Here is an 11,897-nt window from a genome sequence, read left to right on the forward strand (position 1 = left end):
CCAAAGAGAGGGATAACTTATCCCGGTACTAATTATTAATTCCGGGATAAGTTATCCCGAACTTGCCAACCAAACAACAAAATAAGCGGTACTATAATTTAATCCCGGGACTATTTGGTATTATCCCTCACACCAAACGACCCCTAAAGTTTTTGAAATAGGTTTAGTAATTGTGCCACATACAACTAATAGATGAAATTGCGCCATACACTGATTGGAATTGGAAATTTGCTTTTGCTGAAACAAGATAATTATGTGTCCTTAACAAATGAAGTCAATTGAATGGTTTGACTTGCTCATTTATTAATCGAATTAGTGCATATGTTTAGATTTTCTCTTTAGGCGTTTGGTTTTTCGAAATTTGGTGCTCAACTTCGAATTGTGATGATATTAGACAAGATATTTCAGGTTCTTCAAAGTGGTAAATTTTGAGCATCATTGGTTTACAGAAGAGCTAGTCTCATCAAAATACTTGGCAATTTAATTGTCAAAGGATGTTGTGATGCTTTGACTACTAATTGCAAAACATCTGTAGTACTAACAACTGTAAAAAGAAGCATATCGACGATATCAAGAAAACAACAGCTCACCTATAAGAACAAACATTAGCATAAATTTTGTACAATTTTCTTCTTTTTTTGTTATATAGAACTCGTAAGTGCGGTGGAGTCATCCTTATTCCAAAGTCTGTAATGTAAAGCTCATTCTTTTCTACTAAAGAGAAAAGCTCATCCTTATTTGAGTAGAATTCTCTACATTGCCCCTAGTTTGTCCTTCAGCGTAAAACATACTACTCCCTCCGTCCCTATTTACTTGTCCATATTTCCTTTTTTAGTTGTCCCTATTTAGTTGTCCATTTTGACAAATCAAGAAAGGACGACAAATTTTTTCCTATTATACCCTTATTTACACTTCTTGAAAATTGTATAAGTGTATGTTGTTTCCCTCCAATTTATTTCACTTGAATTCAAATGAGTGGTTGTAATTTTGAAGTGAAAAGTTGTCATAAGGGTAAAATTGTAACTTCACTGTGCTAATCATTGTTGCCTTAATTTGTGTGCCATTTCTAAAGTGGACAACTAAAAAGGAACGGAGGGAGTAGTTGTTTTATTGGAAGAGCTTAGTGAGATTTACATAAATAAAATAATTATTTCATTGTACCATTTTTTAATATAACAAATTAATTTATTGCAAAATGATTATAGTTAATAACAAGAATAAACTAAATAACATATTATATTTCAATTAAAAGTCATAGTTATCGATCTGACACTTATGTAGTATGTCAAAATAAAAATTCAAATCCAATCAAATAAACCTTAACCGCCATCTCTCCACCCTCACTCTCGCCTCCGCCACCCTCTCCCCGTCCTAGCGAGAAGCACCAGCAGGCGGCTCCTCTCTCCTTCCCATCGCCCATTGTCCCTCTCTCCTCTGTTTCGATTTTTTCTTTTTTTTTGATATTCTATTAAAAGAAGGCATCCGGGTTAGTTCTTTATCCATACAATATAATTGGTAACCGTCTTCTTTGTCTGCCTATGAATATGATGGTTATATATCTCGTATTTTTGGATAGTATTTGTGTGTTTTCTTTGTGTTTCAACACAAGTCTGAATATGAGTCCAAAACGAGAAGAGTTCACCAAGATCTGGATGTTTTATTGTTAAATCTTGTTTTTTCTTTCAAATTATTTATGCAATTTGTAAAAAGTTGTATGCACGCTCTCGTAGTAATAAGAATGAATTCGGGGCTGCTATCATTTAGGGGGTGAGGAATTATATGCTACGTGTTTTTTTTTTTTTTTTAATGTCTCGCTTTATTATTTTCTTTTTATTTATTTTTGTGCAAGTATTTAAACTGAAGTTCAATTGTTAACTTTTATCAAAGTCATTGTTCAATTTTATTTTTTCTTCATAATTTGAATAAGACATGACACTTTTTATATAAGTACCATCTCCTAACCTATAGTTAGTGGGAAAGTAAAATGAATTACGAGGTCTAATTTTATTTTAACTAAATCGATGCGTCTCCGAAAGTATCACTTACCAAAGATTTTTCAAAAAGGGATTATGTGTACTTATACACAAATATATTTAGGTGTTTATATTTAAATCTTTCAATTATCTTTTGAATACTATCATTATTTTCTAAAACCAGCCCCAAATAAAAATGTTTCTATGATGAAGAAGCACGATTAATAATATCGTTGGTATCATTCTAAGTACTTAAATTCTCTTACGGATTGATTTAAACCTTAAGTATTTAAATAATTACAATTCAACTCTTATAATTTAATTTTATTGTAATTTTGGGTAGATAAGTTCATATTCGACATTTATGTTGTTTTCATATCTTTTAATGTCAAGTCACTCTCCTTGTTTATCTTTTCTTGATCAATTGTTGTCTTGCTTTAATATTTATTGTTTGAAAATTAGCCTTACATATTTATTCCCTTTTATTTAATAATAAATAAGTTTAACTTGTCTAATTACTTTATCACTTAAAATTTTGTGTTACTAAGAGATCACCTCGCTTATCTTTGTTCTTTAATTTCTACTATAAAGAAACGGGAAAGGTGGGACGATCAAGGCTAAAATAGTAATTTTCGCAAATAACTGATCTCTCTCCACCAATCTAGAATCATCCAATGCAAGGTATTTAACCCACTATAAACCATAAATCTTCATTCGTCGGTTCTTCCATCTCCACAAAAGTGAAGCATATGGATTCTTCAAAAATCCTAGTATATTATCTTCCAAATTTTGCTACAAAATAATAACAACAAAACATATGGATTCTTCATAATTCCAGGTATATTTTCTTCAAATTTTTGCTACAAAATTCTTTCAGTTTTTTTTTTTATAGACTTGAATTTTACAAGTCAATTATGTGCTGATGTCTTTATTATTTTATCTTATTCTCTTTCCCAATTTATGGCTGAAATTCATGGGTGATGTGAAGGTTTATATAAGAAAACAACAAATTACTAACGGGTTCGAGTTCACACTTTCTGGAATTGAGCTGATTTTTTATCAATAGGTTATAGGTATGCATGTACCGATTTGTTAAAGGTTATTTAACATTGTTGTTTGGATTCAGTTACTCTTTACTCTAGCTCTCCATTCTCTCTGTGTCACTCCTTCTCTGTATTAATGTCTATGACATTGAGACTCTTTTAGGAAGAAATAGACAATTGTTAGGTCTATAGTGATTAAAGCCCTTTCAATCTAGAATTGAGTTTGTTTGTTTTACTCCAATTTCCTTCATCCCTCAAACGGAGCTAAGATTTTTATTAAGGAAATTTAGAATATAAAGAGCTAAACACACATAACAAAAATAAGGAGTTTCAACTCTACTATATATACATACGAAATAATTTTGGCCTCATATATAGGGTAAGTTTTTGACTATGAAACCCCATCGGTACCCTGGCTCCGTCCCTACCTTCAAATGTGATTGACTTGGTTGATGACCTATTGTCATTTAAGTTTGGGCCACAATCACTTATCAAAACTCTGTTATGATTGGCCGAATGCATAAATTTGCATATATGTGGAATAAGTAAACAGTTGATAATGACTTTTGATGATCCAGAAAGAAAAAAAGAACAATTTCATGCAATATTTACATTTATATTATATATGTACACGAAAATGGAGTGACAAGATACTATACAACTCCTCTTGTATGAACTGATACAATTTAAATGTAGTAGGAGCTATCTAACGGTATAAAATACATGTTAGTACCTTAACTGCTAACGTACCGAAATAAAAAGAAATAGTAACAAGGAAATTGCCTTGAATATTGATGCAACTAATGTGTTTGATTAAATTACCAATGAAAGATAAATGGCCACCATCAAATTAATTAACTTGTTCTCTGCAATCACTCAAGCTTTTTACATAATATTACTAAGGATTACAACTTTGTACTCATTGACACATGTTTGCATGCATACAGGGAGAAGAAGTATGAAATAAATAAGTATTTTTAGAGCAGCAGAACGAGCACTGATCCTAATCTAGAATGAAAACAAGGCAATCCAAGACTGATTCAAAAATACAAAAGGAAATTGAAGAAAGACATTCAGATATGTCATTCCTTTTCTCTCTGTTTTTCTCTTTGCCCAGTTTCTCCATCTTCTTTATTTTTCTTCCTCAATCTTTTGTGGTTTGGTTGTGTACAGTTTCTATCTCACATATTGTTGGAATTTATGAATTTATGTTTTGGGTATATCAAAGAAAATGAGATGGTTTAACCATTGAAATCGATACACCTCTGAATGGGCACTTGATTAAAAACTTGTAGGATTCATATTGCACCGGTTTTGAGAAATTTTAGTATCACTTCACAAACTCCCTGAAGAAAACCTTGAATGACCATGATGATGCTGCATTGAGTCAGTGCTTGCTCTTTGTCATCTCATGTTATTCAGATTCTTGATATCAGTTTATCATGTATGCTATTCCTATTCAAGAAAATATTTCTATTATATAGAAAATGCGAAGTGGAGGACGACTACTGGCAATATTGTAAATATATGTTCATTTAAAGGGCAAATTGTTCAAGCAATCATATTTCTGCAATCTGAATGGGGTTAAAGTAAATTAGCCATTCATTTTGTTTCAGTTTGCGACCTATTACCTTTGTGGCTTAAAAAGGCACACACTCCATGAGTCCATGCCAAACTGCTAAATTATAGAAATTGAGTGTTTTTGTTCTGTTCATGTTCTTTAAGTTTTTCTAGAGGTGTTTTTCTTTGTTGCTCTGTTCACATTCATCTATTTGTTTAATGTTATAAAGGAACATTTTTTTAATGGAACATCTACTTTAAACTTTTAAATCTAGATCTAGAGATAAGAGAAGACCTAACTTTTTGTTCAATTGCAAGAGAACAATAACAATAACATAAAAGGAATATGTTTTAACCATTTTCTAGCGGATGTAGTATGATTCAGATCAACCACAAAGAAAGCACAATAAAGTGTAGTACAAATATATGCTACCAAAATTATCAGGTTAAAATCTTGATTACAAAAGAAAATGATTTCTCTGAATTCCTCATTACAAGAAATTTATCCACTTCACAATGCTCAACCTCTAAGTTTCAGTATCAATTCCTTGTAGATACATGACTTTTGCTTGGAATGTCTCAGCAACATTCTCAAAAAGTAGAACTCAAAAATAAGCTACATTAATGACATCATTTGGCATCCCCATAACATCAAGACCATAGTTTATTCAGATGTGCATCCGATTTTAAAATTACAAAAGTCTAACATCATCAATTATGACAAAAGTTTCTGCCTCATATACATTTCCTTTTCCTGTGCCCCATCCCACTATGTAGGGAACTGCAGAGTTATCATTTTGAAATTCATTTCAACCTTTATACCTTGCTTTTAAGGGCGAAATGAAGATGAACAACACTAAAACGTGAAAATAAAAAAAGGCCTCCTGTTGTATGCTACTATATATAACAAAGCAAGATAAGGGAATGACAATAACTCTGCTTACTTTGGAAGACTTCATAGCAGTTGGATGGAGCTTAGCATAAAATACACAACAAAACACATTGCAACAATATGATTCATTGCGTTTATTTTATATAGGCGAAAGAGAGCTCGAACTTGGTTTCTATAGTGAACCTGTAAAGTACTTAAATATGATAAAAATACAATCAAAATTCTTGATGCAACAATTGAGTGAGCTATAAGCGAGATGAATATTTGGGCAAGGTTTATTGTTATTTACCAAAACAAACTTAACAGATGAACTATCTCTGCTAAATCAAGAGAGAACCAAGGGTGATATCTTTTTAGGTTTATATTGATAGTGTTGTCCAAAAAGTTGAGGCATTAATCGAGATAAAGGAAAACATTCATCTATCTTCATCTTCTAGGTTAAAGAACTTTAACATAATATATGACCATGACCAGAAGTGCACCTCGATGGAATACTTTCATTTCATAATCAGAGAGTTAAACTATATGGTGTTTGTCATCAAAATGTCAAAGAAAAGGATAATTGAAAATGTAGTCTAATTTCATTGAAGATATCCTCAGAAGTTTTGAAGGGTATGTTGGGTGCCGTATGATGAACCATCGTAAAAGTACTCACGGGAATTGAAATCATAGAGTCACCTAATCAAAATAGACATACAAATCAAGAAGTTCTTTTAAAAAGCCATAGAAATTATAAAATATGGTTATTTTCGGAGCAAAACGATTAGTTGTAATGGCATACCTGTAAACTACAGACATCCAAGGTCTAATAGGGCTGTAGCCTAATATAACTGCCTTCCTCAGAGCAGGGACTGAATCAAATGTCTTCGTGCAACCTGGAATAGAGAAAAATGTGAAAGTTATAGTTTTTATATATAGATGTAAAAATGAGTATAAAATACAACAATCTAATTTCTACTATATGTTTTTCTAAGGGTGAAAGTGATATCGGGAACTGCAACAACTTGTACAACATTTAATGATGTGACATTTCTATGGACCCACATTTATTTTAAGTAATATTCTTCTATATCATAAAGTAAAGAACTTCATACTATGAGGTCACATAAAAATATTCATACCAATTTTTCATAAAACATCAATTTTGTAAATTTTCATAGTAAAATAAATTACATATTACAATAAGTAAATAAATTTATAGTGTGAAATGTCTTTACACTAATATGTATATGACATAACTTATTTAAATATATAGTTTGTACTCCATTTTTTCATATGTAATTTTCAACTATAAGTAAATTATATCTTATAATTTTCATGTTGTTTCATTATGACAATTAACATATGACATATGTCTATAAATTAAAATAGTTCTTATCTCCTTAAAATACATTACGTAATTTACTTTTATTTATATATACTATATTAGGTATGGAATATTATTCCCTTTTTTTTAATTGAAAATTTTTAAAATATGTAGAATTTAGGGAAAAAGGTCTAAAATATATTTGAACTTTGATCGAAATTGTTGTTAACCGAACTTTGGAAAAGACCTTTTACCCCCTGCATTATTTAATAGTGTATTTTAAAGGTATATATGTGCCCACGTGGACATCATAAATATTTCATCATTATAAATAGTAATGTGTCCACGTGGGCACGTATATACCTTTAAAATACACTATTAAATAGTGCAGGGGGTAAAATGTCCTCCATAAAATTTGGTATCGTAACCGCAATTTCGACCAAAATTAGAATATTTTTCAGACGTTTTTTCCTAGAATTTATGTAAAATAAGTTTCAAATGTTTATTATTTTATCATCAGTTGATGTTATTTAATTAAAATGTTTTATAAACAACTTTACTAAGCTACTATAATTTCTATCACGTAAATTTTGTAATGCTTTTTTATTCTCTTCATACGTTGTTTCATTATGGATAGTACATTGTTTCAACATGGATGAAAATTCCTTTGAAATTCTCTTTGTTGCTAAATGTTTTATTGATTTTGTCTAAGAAAAGGCCCAAAATTGTCCCTTATTTTGGGGTTAGGACTCTATGTCATCCTTGATTTTTCATATGAAGCAGTAGTAGTCTCTCGCGTTTATAATATTACTGCATCTTTTGTTTCTCCAAGACTTTTGCCTATTTTTAATATTGATTTTGTCCACAATTTTATGTATGTAATATTCAATAGTCTTTTTATATATATTTTTTTAAAATATCTCCATGTGAGAGAAGATGAGAATATGAGCACCTTGCTCTATTAGTAGAAGTATTATTGTAGCTAAACTAAGAACACTTAACATATGCAGTTGCAAGAAAAGAAAAGAAAAGTTTGTACTATTGCACGTGAAAATTATGTGATGAACCTCTTGATTTTAGCTGCAATACATTTTCTACTAAACAAAACAAGGTGTTCCACTTCTCACCTTCTCTCACAAAAGTTATTATTCTAAATATATAAAAAAACGATTGAACATTTCATACATAAATTGTGGATAAAATCAATGTTGAAAAATAGACAAAAAACCAGGGAAGGATCAAAAGTATAGTAATATAACAAATATGAAGTATTATTACCGCTCCATATGAAAACTCAAGAAGGACTTTGAGTCCTAACCCAAAGATAAATGACTATTTTGCACTATTTCTCGATTTTGTACTATATAAGATAGTCTTCTTTCTCCTCATCTTTTGTTATTTCCTCCATTTCAATTTTATATGACACCATTTGACTTGACACAAAGTTTATGAAAGAAATAATTTTTAAAAAATTGTGGTCTAAATATTCCTTGACCATTTGTATGACTATAAATAATTTTGTTAACAATAAAAGGAGTATTTTAAAGTTAGATTATTTTCTATTATGAAAATGTGACATTCTATTTGCAACGTATAAAAAAAAAATTGTTCCACATTAATTGAATCAAAAAAGTATTTCTGAAAAAATAATATGGTCCGTTTGATTTTTATAAAAAAAGGTGATAAGGACCGTCCTACTTCTTCACTCTTATACATAACAAAAGTTTGATAATATAAATAACTCTTCTACATAATAAAATCTTGATAATACAAAGAGTTATGAAAAAGGTTATGAAAAAATACCAATGTTATTATTATTATTTGATTCAATGTATGTGTTATACATAATATTAAAATGAGTATGAGAGATATATTTTTAAATTTTAGTTATGAAAACTTAAAAAACTTATAAGTTTCAATTAATTTAGTTGAAATAGAAAAAAAAGAAATTATTATAAAGTGCAATTCATTCTATATCGTGTTTTAAAATATTCATGATTAACATTTTTTTAAAATAAACATATATAATACAATAAAATTACATAAATATACAACTTAAGATAATCTCTATTCCCTCTCAAATACATCTCTATCCTCTTGGACATATCCTTATCCCTCTTGTATCCATCCCTTCCTCCTCTCAGATACATCCCTTCCATTAAATAATGTATCATTTGTAATATATCGGACAACCAAGAAATGTATCCGAGAGCAATAAAACTCAGGGATTTTTGTAATTGAAGAAACTTTTGGAATAAGATGTAATTAACCCACAAATGTAAGGAATTTTTGTAAGTTATACTATAATTTAATATTATAATATTGGTCCCGTAAACGGGCCTTTGAATATCTAGAACACACACACATATATATTCAGATGTTCAAAAACAAACAATCTTAATCATTCAGTATTTAGATCTATATACAAGATCTTAATCATTATTCATATCTGCATTCAAATTCAGACATCTTAATCTTAATGAAACAAATGATGCATAAGACTAGAGTAGGAAAGAAGTGTTATTGTTGATATAATAAACATTACGAAGGAAATGAGATTTCTTGTTTACTTATCATTTGAATGGAATAAATGATTATAAAGGAAAAATTGTTTGAACACAAACTTAAAAATAACACTTATATGAAATAAAATTAGTAAAAATTAGGCAAATGACATAGTATAAGAAAGAAATTACTTCCTTTCTCTACTCTTTCATTAATTATCAAAAAATCCTTTTTTAGTGTTTTTCGGATACATAATATAGCAGTGTGGATACTTAATATAGCAGCGCAAATACTTTAATTAATAACGGGTGGATACTTAAATTATTAAGTTGTTAGCAGCACTAATACTTAATTAACGGACGGATGCATAATATAGCAGTGCGGATACTTAAATTATTAAGTTGTTAGCAGCACAAATACTTAATTAATGGGCGGATGCATAATATAGCAGCACGGATACTTTAATTAATAACGAGCGGATACTTAAACTAATAAAGTATCCGGTTAAGTTGAATTGGGGGAAAATAAGGGATTTTTGTATTTTAGTAAAAAAGTAGGGAAATATTGAGAATAGGTAAAGAAGTGTTGTGTATTTAAGTAATTTTTCTATAAAAAAAAACTTGTAAAGGTGAAATACTGAGAATATATACAATGCAATGAAGCCACAAAGTCACCAACCAGGATGATTCTCTCACTTTCATGCATCTATTCTGACTCATTAATGTTAATTAATCATATCATATTGAAAAATTGAAATGAAAGTTTCTAGGACTTTTACGATTTAGACCAGCCATTAATAAATGTTGTAAAAATTGACATAAGAATCACAAAATATTTTTAATCCACAATGAAGATCAATATTATTCTCAGTATCATCAAGAGTTGTGATAGAGTGGTAATTACTTCATCCTTAACCAAAAGGTCTTGGGCTCAAGTCCTCTTGGGTATGGAGTCATCTTTGTTAAGGAGCGTTTTACCCATCGATGTCGAATTTCATGGCGCGAATTTGAATTTAGTCGGACTCCAATATGAGTACCGGACATCGGGTGAAAACCAAAAAAAAAATATTATTCTCACTTACTCTTTAATCCCATTCGCATTAATATAGATTCCATTAAGATCTTTCCTTCCAAGTATATAAAATTTCACTAGTGGATATCCTTTCACTTATTGAATCTTAAAAATTGGACTTCATTCTTCAATTATTAAATTTCAAAATAGAATTCTTATGAACAATATAAATTTCAGTGTAATTTTAAGTTCCATTCATTGGTAGTCTATAAAGACATATTTTTTTTTTCTCATTCATATAATTTAGTATTTTACTTAAGTATATTTCATGAACTCTCAGAACACAAAATTTCATGCCTTTAGACCTGTGTTGTTTAAATTAAATGTTTTTGTTTAGAATATATAATTGTCACGATTAGTGTTACATTCGATTATTCAATTCCACATGTATAAGATGCTTTCAAATGAAGTCTATCATTTTTATTAAAAAAACATCTCTAGCGTTTTAGTCTCAGATTTCAATATTATTGAACTATTTAGTTTATTAGTATAAATTCAGTTAGAAGTATTACTTAGCACCAAACTAACGTAAGAATGAAGGTTCACTTGTCAGTTGGGATAAGACATGTAGTGGCAATTTTTAAGTCTCAAAACTATGTGTCATCATATGTTATAAAGGATCGCCCCTTCTTATCACCTTAGTTCTTTTGGACATCAGTTTATTGGATCCTTGTTAGCTAGTGGTCATACCCTTGACAAGGTACAAACACATTTTCAGTCAAGGTACAAATTGGACTCCATTTAACTCAGTCGAAATATGTTGGTCATCAATATCTACCACAGTTCAGTCTCAAATATTTATATGCAATGTATTTAATTTATTTAGTACAGTATTGCTCAATTGCATGTTTATTAATTGGTCATTGCATTAACTTATTTATCACAGTTTAATATTCAGTTTAGCATCTCAAATTGATCATGTTCAACATATTAGAGTATAGTGCATATCTCGCATACTCTGTAAATTTAAAATACTGACAACATATTTTCTTGTACTATATTGTTCATAATATAGGTTCAAGCGTTCAACATCGAACTCGCAGTTAGTACAATTTTGCTATCATCTCACCAATCGAGTTTGGTGAGTTTTCATCTTTCGAGGAAAATATCTACTTTTATCTTTCTTTACTTTAATCTTTCAGTTTACAGACAGTTAGAGTTAGTTGGGGGCTTGTCCCAACAACTCATCTTAGTAGAGACTTTCAGGCAGATAGTCAGTATACTTCAGCTATATGTTTTGCTTAGAGGAACTCTCTTTTTTGACTATTAAGTTAAAGATTCCGATTTTTTATATCTTTTAAACTTAGCTTTCGTATAAGATATTTTTAGTTGTATCATTAAATCTTAGTATATATTTGGACAAGCAATATGAAATCAGCGTTTGGGCATACGATATCATGCTAATTTCATCTCATAATTTCATATTATGAGATGAGATTTCAATTTCTCCAAAAATCATGATTTTAGAATTTCATATCATGATTTGAGATTTTTTTAAATACAAAAATTGGTCCACAAGTTTATATTTTGTAAAAACAACCCCCCCC

General features: G+C 29.7%; 1 protein-coding gene and 1 long non-coding RNA gene across 2 annotated transcripts in view; both read right to left on the minus strand.

Moving 5' to 3' along the window:
- Window positions 1–4,990: 4,990 nt before the first annotated feature.
- LOC125845553 (uncharacterized) lies at window positions 4,991–6,424 on the minus strand. The gene is made up of 2 exons (XR_007444295.1): window positions 6,250–6,424; window positions 4,991–5,651 (listed from the first exon to the last, which is right to left on the minus strand). It is a non-coding gene; the product is annotated as an uncharacterized LOC125845553 (long non-coding RNA).
- Window positions 6,425–8,260: 1,836 nt separating this feature from the next.
- LOC125845218 (plasmodesmata-located protein 8) overlaps window positions 8,261–11,897 on the minus strand; it is a 181,762-nt gene continuing 178,125 nt past the window's right edge. Inside the window, exon 5 of the mRNA XM_049524690.1 lies at window positions 8,261–8,272. The gene's annotated coding sequence lies outside the window, so the exon portion shown is untranslated. The remainder of the gene's footprint in view (window positions 8,273–11,897) is intronic.

The sequence above is a fragment of the Solanum stenotomum genome, chromosome 1, assembly GCF_019186545.1.
Source record: "Solanum stenotomum isolate F172 chromosome 1, ASM1918654v1, whole genome shotgun sequence".
NCBI lineage: Eukaryota > Viridiplantae > Streptophyta > Magnoliopsida > Solanales > Solanaceae > Solanum > Solanum stenotomum.